The sequence below is a fragment of the Sus scrofa genome, chromosome 1 (genome assembly GCF_054392235.1).
Source record: "Sus scrofa isolate SSC_HxYL_T2T_F1_AM1 chromosome 1, Sscrofa_HxYL_maternal_Yorkshire_Landrace_v2.0, whole genome shotgun sequence".
Classification (NCBI taxonomy): domain Eukaryota; kingdom Metazoa; phylum Chordata; class Mammalia; order Artiodactyla; family Suidae; genus Sus; species Sus scrofa.
The window spans coordinates 217,568,131-217,580,266 of NC_139383.1; the positions used below are offsets into that span (position 1 = coordinate 217,568,131).

The window sequence follows — 12,136 nt, forward strand, 5'->3', positions numbered from 1 at the left end:
CCTCTCTGGTTATACAGGCATGAAGATGTATTCTCTTCCATTTACTGAGGTATGCTTTCTGGAGTCCCAGATGTCTATACTTCCTTTAACCATTACAGGTCTTAGGGCTCCAAATTACCTGTAGTAGCTCACATTTGTCCAGGGCCGTGGCTTCACTGGCATTACCTTCTTTCTTGCTTTGTTGCCCACCTGAGCTCTACCATGTAAAGCCATAATGATTAGTTTTACGTGATGTGAGACTACACTGCCATCTCCTCTGACACCAAGGACTATAAATTCCCCTGTGCTCTATTCTGCCACAGGTTAGACAGGGTTATTTACACTGATGAGAAGATGGTTTCTGAGCTAAATCTTTGGTTTCCCTACTTCAAATTCCCTCCTTATGCACAGTAGTGCTTAGTTTGTCCAAAGGGTAACACACACACACACACACACACACACACACACACAGTTTTGGTTCTTGTCTTTCTACTTAGGGGTGAATACACACACATGAAGGGATTATTATAGACTGTTCTCATCTCAGGCAATCAAGTCCATCTCAACAAGCAGATTATTATAACTCCTTACACAATTAGTCAGCACCAGTCAAAGATTTTCCCAAACAGTATTCAACACAACTGTTTATCCAGGAACAATTGCCTGTGGGACTTTGGGAGCAGAAATGAGGATCCTTTAAAAGGTGCTGCTTTCCTAAGATGTTCTTTACATACTTCAGAGATTCCCCCTCCCTCTCTCTCTCCCTCCCTCTTTCTCTCTCTCTCACACACATCACAAAATCCATAAAACGAGGTAAATAAAATATAAAAAAATATTGCCTATTACAGTCTCAAACATTAAGGAATGAATCTGAAAAAAAAAAAAAGAAAAGAGTAAACAATATCATTTCTTAAGAAAGAAAAGCCAGATGTTACTTGGAAATTAAAGACACTAGAAAGAAAATAAAGATGACTCCCACTGACCTGGAAAGTATTATATTCCAAGGACTCTGTGGTTGAGTTCACCACGGGAGAGACAACTGGGGAAAAGAGAGCAGACACAACGACACAACCTTAAGTGGTATTCATTATTTAAGTGGAAGAAGAGAAGGGGTCAGAAAAAAACCTATCAAGAAAGAGGAGGCTGGAGTTCCTGTGGTGGCTCAGTGGTTAATGAATCCAACTAGGAACCATGAGATTGTGGGTTTGATCCCTGGCCTCGCTCAGTGGGTAAAGGATCTGGCACTGCCATGAGCTGTGGTGTAGGTCGAAGACGTGGCTCAGATCCTGCGTTGCTGTGGCTCTGGTATAGGCCGGGGGGGCTACAGCTTGTTGTGGCTCTGGTGTAGACTGGGGGCTACAGCTCCGATTAGACTCCTAGCCTGGGAACCTCCATATGCCATGGGTGTGGCCCTAGAAAAGACAAAAAAAAAAAAAAAAAGAGGAGGCTAACCAAGATCATGCATCTATGTGGAAGCTGAAATCAGAGCTTCACAAGGCAGGAACAAGTCCATGGTAAGAGTTACACAAGAGTCAAGGACAAACCTAACAGAATTAGGTGGCATTTATGGGTTAGGAGGTGACCTTCAAGGGACAATGAAAGTTCATGTTTCCTGAGTGACTTTTCTGGAGAGGCCCATTATTTCCTCCTCACCCCACACAACTTTCTCAATCTACCATGTCCCTCTGTCTCTTCCTGTTGCCTCTGCTGAGCAGGTTAAAAGCCTAGAGGGCCCTCTCTCTGGACACTGATGGCTCCAGGGAGGTGGACCACAAAGAATCAAGAGTTTTAAGCAAAACGCTTTTAGGTTCTAAAACTGGAAAATGATGCGAACCAGAGCTATGGTGGTCACGCCTGGGTCGGTTTGGAAATGGAGCTGAAAGCCAGTTAGCAAGGGAGAGGAGAGGAAGCAGAAGTGCCGAGAACAACTGTGGTGAGAGAGCAGGGAGCCTCAGGAACAGAGGAGAAAGAGGGACTTTGCTTCCTCTGGAGCCTGGCTGAACTCCTTGCCCTAGGGGCCCATGAATTAGCCTGCTTTCCTTCCAATGACTTTGAGTGGGATTTGGTGCCGCATAATCTAATTAGGCCTATTGGAGACAGTGACTACTCTGTGCCTTTTAGCTGTGTGCTAAATATCCTCTCACAGAATGCTCACAAGAGCCCAGCAAAATAGGTGTCATTATCTCCCTTTTCCCTGAGAAAAAACTGAAGTTCATGAGGTTAAATGACATGCCTAAGGTCACACAGCTGCTGAAGGAATTTGGTTCTAAATTCTCACACCACTCCTAAGGACCATAAACATGATACAAGCTCAATTACTGCTGATTGAGAAGTCCGCAGACATGCATAAAGACTATGTCTGTGCTCTAATCTCTTCCTGTATATTAAGTTATAAATGGAACACCTTAATTTGCTTTACTCATGGATCAGCATTCGGAATGCTCCATGAGAGAGGAAGTGTGTCAGAGAGAGACAGAAGCTTCGAAAAAGAAGTTTGCATTCTCCTGGTTCATAAAATACACTATAACTACAATATGAACTTTATCAGAAGTTCTTAGAGACTCTAACAGAAGTATAAGCCTTTTCAGTTATTAAAAGCATTGAAAGCTTTTTATGGTGCATGAAAAAGACAAACTCCTCCCTTTCAAATTATTCTACTTTATAGTACAATTCCTTTAGCTGGGAGGACAACTTCAGACACTTTTTTTCAAATAACCCCAACCATTTAAAATGTACCTTTAAGAAGTCATGCTGAGAGTATAGGGAAAAGAGACAGACGGAGTCAGAAAAGGCGGGTGGGGAAGGGGAGAGAAGGAAGAAGAAAAGGTAAGACATTGTTTCTGAAGTAGGAAGAATTTCCCAGTTCTTCTGGCCTACTTTAAAATGAGCCGGGGATTTCTATCCATAAAGAACACCTAGTATTGTGTAGGTATCCACAACTTAAAAATCTTCTCCTCGTCCACTCCAGTCAGATCATTCAGCCTATTTGTCATCCTCATCACACACAAATGGTGATCACTCACATTAACTAGACACTTTCCCTGAGAGCCATGATGCTGTCTTAGTCAGCACAGGCTGCTATAACAAAATACTGTAGATTGGGTGGATTTAAAAACATCTATTTATCACATTTGGGAGGTAAGAAGACCAAGATCAAGGTACCAAGGTTCCAGACAATTCAGTTCTTGGTGAGGACCCTCTTTCTCATTTGCAGACAGCCATGTCCTCATTGTGTCCTTATAAGGTAGAAAGAAAATGACCTCTCTCTCTCTCTTTTCTTCTTACAAAGCCACGAATTCCATCATTGGGACCCCACCCTCATGACCCCATCTAACCCTAAGTACCTCCCTAAGGCCCCATCTCCAAAAGATCACCCTAGGCACTGGGGTCTAGGGTTTCAATGCATGAGTTTTGAGGGGACACAATGCACTCTGCAACAGAACTTTGAACTATTAAATTTTGAACTATTAAATGAAATAAAACAAACAAACACGTGAGCAACATGCCAGAATATCAGCCATGATATTGTAGGATACAAATATCTACCCAAGTAGAATGAGAACCCCTAAATAAATGCTAAGGAGCTCCTATACTTTGGGAAGGTTGGAGAAAAGATCTTTGAAGAGGCATCTAAAACCATGAGAAATGACTTTTAAGGAAACAGTTTCAGTAAATCTTGAGAGAGAATCCAAATTGGAAAATGCGGCCATAAGGGGAGCAGAGGCCTTATGTGTAGGATCAGGAACAGAATCCAGATGATGTGGGTGCTGGGAGAGGGAAGGCTGGCTTTGAACTCTCTCTAGGCCATGTGCTAAGGAGACCAATGGGACTGGGGTTAGTCCAAGAACTCTAAAATGAAACGAGTTTAAAAATTGACCCTGGGACCTTTGAAATCTTGAATATTACATGTAGTTTCACAAATTCAATTGTTGCTTGAATTTGCTTTGGGGGGATGAATATATGTGTTTTTGGAAAACCTCTTCCATAGACCTGTTGGTTCTGCAGAAGTAAAGCCAAGACCCTAATTTGAAATGAAAAATTTCCAGGAAACATTATCTGCTCTACATAATTATATAAAAAACTCTCTTTATTATGTGTGGAGTTGTCTCTCAGCAGACTGCGGCTAGGAAGTAGGTTGGGAGGAAAGCTAAGATTACTTTCCCTACTCTTTCTAGAACTCACTTATATGGGTAGAGTACTTGGACTCTGAGTGAAGAAGACACACTACAGAGCACATTCATTGTCAAGAAGTGGCTGGCCTCTTACCATTTCACATTGGTCAGGATGGCCATCATCAAAAATCTACAAATAGCAAATGATGGAGAGGATGCGGAGAAAAGGGAACTCTCCCACATTGAGAGTGAGAATGTAAGTTGGTGCAGCCACCATGGGAAACAGTATGGAGGTTCCTCAGAAAACTAAGGACAGAATTGCCATATGATCCAGCAATCCTACTCCTGGGCATATATCCAGACAAAACTATAATTTGAAAAGATATATGCACACCTATCTTCACAGCAACACTACTCACAATAGCTAAGATGTGGAAACAACCTAAATGTCCATCAACAGATGAATGGATGAAGATGTGGTACATATATACAATGGAATACTACTCAACCATAAGAAAGAACAAAATAATGCCATTTGCAGCAACATGGATGGACTTAGAGATTATAATACTAAGTGAAGTAAGTCAGAAAGTGAAAGAAATGCCATATGATGTCACTTATAAGTGGAATCTAAAATATGACCCAAATGAGGGAGTTCCCGTCGTGGCGCAGTGGTTAACGAATCCGACTAGGAACCATGAGGTTGTGGGTTCGGTCCCTGCCCTTGCTAAGTAGGTTAACGATCCGGCGTTGCCGTGAGCTGTGGTGTAGGTTGCAGACGCGGCTCGGATCCCGCGTTGCTGTGGCTCTGGAGTAGGCCGGTGGCTACAGCTCCGATTCAACCCCTAGCCTGGGAACCTCCATATGCCGCGGGAGCGGCCCAAGAAATAGCAACAACAACAACAACAACAAAAAAGACCAAAAAAAAAAAAAAAAGTTCCAAAAAAAATAAAATATGACCCAAATGAGTATCTATGAAACAAAAATAGACTCACATATGTAGAGAACAGACTTACAGCTGTCAAGGGGGATGCGGAGAGGAAGGATGGACTGGGAGCTTGGGGCTAGCAGATGCAAAATACTATACATAGAGTGGATAAACAACAAGGTCTTACTTTATAGCACAGGGAAATACATTCGCTATCCTATGATAAACCATATGGGAAAGAATACAAAAAAGAATATATATAAGTGAATCACTTTGCTGTACAGCAGAAATTAACACAATATTATAAACAAACTATACTTCAATTAAAAATAAAAAGAAGGAAGGTGGCCTCTGAAACATGGCAGTAGACCAAGGAGAGTCACTCTGTGGAAGGGCTTTTCCTAAGAACACTGAGAGTCTTCTTTCTATTTTCATTTTAAGATTTTTCTTTTTTATGATAACATTCCTTTCAGTTATTCTTAAGTATTCATTAATGTTTTGCTAAACACTACAGCCTGGTCTTAGAAAAACAGACTAAATTAATAATAAAAAATTATTAAAATAGTATATTTTATGTTATCTGTATATAACCACAATCAGAGAAATAATTTTTAATATTTTTTAAAATTTCACACAAAGAAAAGCCCAGGCCCAGATAGCTTCACTAGTGAATTCTATTAAATATACAAAGAAAAACTATTATCAATCCTTCTGAAACTAATATCAACCCTTCTGAACAGGAGGAAGAATTTCCCAATTCATTTTCTATGAGCCCAATATTAACCTAAAGGAACAAAAAAACCCTTCAGACCAATATCCATTATAGACAGAGTTGTTAAGATTGACAACAAATACTAGCACATGGAATCCAGCAACCAAAAAAAGTTTATATATCACATTATAGCCAAGTGAGATTTATCCCAGGGATGAAAGGTTGGTTTAATACGTGAGATTTAATCAACAGAACACATCATATTAATAGAATAAGGGACAAAAACCACATGATCATATCAATAGTTGCAGAAAAATCTTTTGATAAAAAGCGAATTCTAAAATTCAGATGGAAACACAAGGGCTACAAAATATCCAAAACAATCTTTAAAAGAAAAATAAAGTTGGAGGACTCACGTCTCAATTTCCAAAACTTGGGAGTTCCCGTCGTGGTTCAGTGGTTAACGAATCTGACTAGGAATCATAAGGTTGCAGATTTGGTCCCTGGCCTTGCTCAGTGGGTTAAGGATCCATCATTGTCATCAGCTGCGGTGTAGGTTGCAGATGCGGCTCGGATCCCCCATTGCTGTGGCTGTGGTGTAGGCCGGTGGCTACAGCTCCAATTAGACCCCTAGCCTGGGAACCTCCATATGCCAAGGGAGTGGCCCCAGAAAAGGCAAAAAGACAAAAAAAAAAAAAAAAAAAAAAAAAAAAAAACCTTAACTTCAAAGTTATGGTAATCAAGACAGTGAGGTTCTGGCTAAGAATAGACACATGTAGATCAATAGGAATAGAATAGAGAGTCCAGAAATAAGTCCTTATACTTAGTCAAACGATTTTTGAAAAAAATGCCAAGACAACTCAATGGAGAAAGAACAGTCTTTTAATAAATGGTGCTAGGACAACTGAATTTCACATGAAAAATAATACCTAATACTACATACAATAATTAACTCAAAATGATCATCGACCTAAATGTAAGAGCAAACTATAAAACTCTTAGAAGAAATTGTAGAATAAATCTTTGCGAACTTGGGTAGGGCAATGGTTTCTTAGATATGATATGAAGAGCAAGCGAAAAAAGAAAAAAATAGGTTAATTGGATTTAACCAAAATTTTAAAATAATCCAATAATTCAACTTCTGGGTATTGATCTGAAGGGAACCATCATGCACTGCTGGAAGGAATGTTAAGTTGGTAAAGCCACTATGGAAAACAGAATGGAGGTTCTTCAAAAAATTAAAAATAGAACTACTATTTGATCCAGTAATTCAACTTCTGGGTATTGATGTGAAGAAAATGAAAATACCAGCTGGAAAAGATATATGCATCCTTATGTTCATTGCACCATTATTTACAATAGTCAAGGTATACAAACAACCTAAGTGTCCATCTAGAGAAGGATGGATAAAGAGGATGTAGTTGGTGTACACACACACACACACACACACACACACAAACACACACTTTGTTATGTAGCCATAACAAAGAATGAAATCTGAGCATTTGTAATAACACGGATGGATCTAGAGGGTATTATGCTCAGTGAAATAAGTTAGATAAATACAATTACTTATGATTTCACTTATATGTAGAATCTAAAAAACAAAATAAATGAACAAATGAATCAAAATGGAAACAGACTCGTGGATACAGAAAGCAAACTAGTGGTTGCCAGAGGGGAAGGGGGGTTGGGAGATGGCATAGGTGGAGGAGATTAAAGTGTAAACTTCCAGTAATAAAATAAATAAGGCAGGGGGGTGCAATTTACAGCATAGGGAATATAGTCAATAATATTGCAATAACTTTGGTGACACATGGAAGCTAGACTTACCGTGGTGGCCATTTTAAAGCATATGTAAATATCAAATCACTAGAGATATACTTGAAACTCTTATGATACTGTACATCAATTGTACTTCAATTAAAAAAGGAATAAAAAGATGAAAATACCAATTAAAAAATAGGCAAAGGACTTGAATAAACATTTTTCCAAAGAAGATATACAAATTGCCAATAAACACAAGCAAAGATGCTCAACACCATTAGTCATTAGCAAAATACAAATCAAAACCACAAGATACCACTTCATGTCCATCAGGATCTCTATACTCAAAGAGATGGACAATAACAAGTTCTGGCAAAGATGTGGATTAACTGGAAACTTCGTACTTCACTGGTAGGAATGTAAAATGGTGTAGTCACTTTGGGAAAGAATCTGAAAATTCCTCAAAAGCTTAAACTTAAGAGTTATCATACAACCAGTCATTCTACTTCTAGGTATTTACACAAGAAAATGAATGTTCTATATGAATGTTCACAGCAGTAATCCTCATAATAATCCCAAAGTAGAAACAAATCAAACGTCAGTTAACTCACGAGTAGATAATGTGGTACATCCATACAATGGAGTATTATTCTACCTAAAAAGGAATGAAGTGCTGATACATATGCCAATATAAATAAAACTTGAAAATAACATGCTAAATGAGAGAAGCCAGGTTAAAAAGTCAATACATATGACTTTATTTACATGAAATGTCCAGAATGGGCAAATTCATAGAGGCAGGACTCATGAGGACTAGAGAGTGACTGCCAGTGGGTATGGAGCTCTTCTCTGGGGAGATGAAAATGTGGTAATGGTTTCACATCCTTGGAATACTCTGAAAACTATGGAGGGAACTGTATGAATTGTGAATTATATTCCAGTAGGACTGTAATTTTTTTAAAGACGATCATGTGATCTAAGTGTTTGAAGCCTTATTTGAATTACGAAGTGGGTAAACTCAGTCAATGTGTGATTGTCAATTGCAAAAGTTATTTAGTGATAAAGGGACACAGACTTTCTACTCTTTTTTTGTTTGTTTTTTGTTTTATTGCCGCACCTGTGGCACATAGAAGTTCCTGGGGCCTACACCAGAGCCACGGCAACACTGGATCCAAGCTGCATCTGTGACCTATGATGCAACTTGCAGCAACACCAGATCCTGAACCCACTGAGTGAGGCCAGGGATCGAACCCATATCCTCACAGTGTCAAGTCCTTAACCCGCTGAGCCACAACAGGAACTCCAAGCTTTCTATTCTGATTAATATTCAGGGAAGACTGTGTCAGACAACCTCGAGAGTTTCTCTTATGGAGAACAGGGATTCTGCCTCCCTATTGAATAAAGAGTATGAAGCCCTACAGATTATTCAGCGGCTTTGGAGCTGATCATGGCATCCACATGCCAGGCTATTACATACAGCGCTGCAGGTTGCAACCATGCTGTGGTTGGTGCCCTCTGAAGGTGCACTTGCTGGGCAGCCCTCTGTGCTCTTCAAGGAGTCTTGGACCCAGGCACACTTCAGTAAGAACATCACCACCATTAATTGCCTGAAAGCACAATTTGAATTCTAACTGTGAAATGTGAACTCTGCTTCACAGGAATATCTCTCTAGTTTCCTCAGTACATATTTAGAATTTCTCCCTAGCCCAGAAGAAAACTTAAGTTTAATCACAGGTGGTGCTTCTGTAACCATAAATGCACTCACAGTGAATTCAATAGTCAGCTGTACATCAAGGTCACTAGAATGAACTGTTGTCTTTATACCTCAGGTCCTAAATGATTTTCAGGAAGTAGTCAGGTTCCAGAGCTGTCCATGCACAGTTTTACTAGGAAAGCCTCTTACTTTCAGACCAGAAGTGAACTTAGAGAAAGTAAAGAGAAATATATTTTGCTTATTTCTGAATGAAAAAAAGGCAAAAGCGAGATATCCTCATCTATATTTACTTCTTGTATGGTGTTCTTGATGAGGCATTCAATATGCTTCCATTCTCTCTTACATAAATACCCCCAAATGTAGACGGGATCTATTGAAAATAGGTAGTTCCCCATATAGTCTCGTCATTAGTGAATATTTATGAATATCTGGTAGCTCTTAACCTGTCAGCTGAGTCTCCTTCAGATTTAAATAAGACTTTATTTTACAGAGTTTCCTACTGCAGCACAACATTTCTGGAGCCGCTTCACTGGAAGGACTCTGTCAACAATCAGCATTTTGCTGGCATTAACATGCAATAAAAGACAATGAAGCATGACTCAATTAAATCACCAAAAAAAAAAAAAAAAAAACTGTCTTCAGATAACATTAACCCAGTAGTTTTCAAAACCTACCTGGGGCTTCTACTGCATGACCAGCATTAAGGTCAGTACTTGAAAAAACCTATGCTTGAGCTTCTAACCCACACACAAGATAATTTGGAGGAAAGAACAAAACTCTGTTTTGAGTTATCTCCTCATGCTGTATCCAGATATTTTACAATTTACAGCATGCAATATCAATTAGGTCTCACTACTACAAAGATTATGAACAAATTTTTCCATTTAAGATGTCAATGGAAATTTAATTTTCACAGAAGATACAGCTTGGGAGACCTGTTTGGGAATCAGCTCTACTTAAAACAAACAAACCAGAAAGGCTTCTGCAGCGAGTGGTTCAGAGGAAATACATAAGCACCCATGGTAGGAACTCCTAGGACATCTGATAACTGGGTATGACAACACATTCCACAGCCAGAAAAGAGACATAATACATTACTAAAGTTCAAGAGAAAAGATGACGCACTTCTACCATTACGTAAATGTACATACTTATGTCTCATTTAACCAGGAGGGATGGATGTGTTCCTTACAAAACTTGGAGTTTTTTTATTTGTTTGCTTTTGTTTTTTCTATACTTGAAATATGTTAACATTCTTGGTTTAGGTCTGCGATATTATGGTTTCATTATATTGAACACAATCTTTTCCATTAAAATTGCTCTCATTGAACTAGACCATTTTTTAAAAACTATATGATTTCACCAAAGCAAATATAAAACATACTCAAATATTATACAATAAAAATTCTTGAAGATTTCATTATTTGTGGCAATTACTAAAATTCTTGCACTTAAATTATAATAAAAAGCATGGATAAATGACCAGGGACATATGTTGATCTTATGGGTAAATAGTAAAGAAAAATGATCTGGCCCATTTAAGCTATGATTTACAAATTCCAAATCATTATTTTAAGCTATGATTAACATAAATCATTGCAAGTTTGAATTTCTTTTGTAAGAAAGCTATAAAAATATGCCAACAAGAGAGGAAATCAAATAAAAAGATTTTTTAAATAAACCTGATACATTTAAAGCATGATACCTTATTAAAACTGTAGATATTAGAATACACATTGAAATCACAAGTTAACTTAAAATTATCAAAAATGATGGCAACAGAATTTCCCAATTGTGCCATCACTACTTATTATATTCAGAAGCCAGGAGTATAAAATAGAAACCTAAAAAAAAAAAAAAATGGGAATTTCAAATTATGGAGGCAACCGATCAAGATAAAATAAAAGAAAAAATGCTTTTTTTTTTCTGTTAGCAAATATTAAAAGGTTAAGGTACTAGGCTTTCAACAAAAACACTGAAAGTTCACTGATCATATTAGTTTCCCATGGCTGCTGTAACAAACTTGTGGTTTAAAACAACACAAGTTAATTCTCTTACCTTTCTGGACCCTTGAGAGGAGAATCTGTTTCTTGGCCTTTTTTAGCTTCTTGCAGTCCTTGACTCCTTAGCTCACAGCTCTGTCCTCCATCCTCAAAGCCTTTGCTCCAATCTCTGCCTCCATTATTATCACATCAACTTTTCCTTCTGCAGTCAAATATCCTCTGCCTCCCTCTCCTATAAGGACATTTGTGACTGCATTTAGGGCCCACCTAGCTTATCCAGGGTAATGTCCCATCACAAGACTCTTAATCACATCTGCAAAGACCCTTTGCCATATAAGGTAACATCACCAGTTCCAAGGATTAGGACAGGGTTATCTTTGGGGCCATTATTCAGTCTACCACATCAGTCCCAAAAAATATATTTTAAAATCCCCATCTCCAGTCTAGGAGGTACACATGTTAATGCTTTTTTGACCAGCTTTACTCACCGGATGTCATTACGTTCCATTGGGAAGTTCCGGCTTGGTCAGGCTGGCTTTCTCCAATATCCTTCAACTGAGGGTCTGTGCTGAGAGGGTCCATGTAGTCTCCGAGCCCAAGCTAGAGACACTGAGCATAGTACCACAGAGCACTGGTTCCTTTGAGATATAGGTACAAACATCACTATTCTTCCCATTACAAGTCACACAAATGGGTGGATTTGTTTCATTTTGTCTAGTCAAAAGATAAGTGGTGTAGATTTCAAACCAAAACATAATTCTGAAAATTATTCCTAACTAGGAATATTTATAAAATTTTTTGTTCTCCTTAAAGACTGCTAATTACTTCTGGAATTCTAGGAAGGCCTAGCAAAGTGGAAATGACATGGGCTTACTAATTACTAGTTTCTGTGTGATTTTAGGCAGTCAAACACTTAACATC

At 38.6% G+C, this 12,136-nt stretch overlaps 1 long non-coding RNA gene across 1 annotated transcript; it reads right to left on the reverse strand.

Moving 5' to 3' along the window:
• Positions 1-10,400: 10,400 nt before the first annotated feature.
• Positions 10,401-11,826, reverse strand: LOC146407015 (uncharacterized). Its single transcript, XR_014821559.1, has 3 exons — positions 11,704-11,826; positions 11,271-11,447; positions 10,401-11,056 (listed from the first exon to the last, which is right to left on the reverse strand). It is a non-coding gene; the product is annotated as an uncharacterized LOC146407015 (long non-coding RNA).
• Between the last annotated feature and the right edge of the window lie 310 nt (positions 11,827-12,136).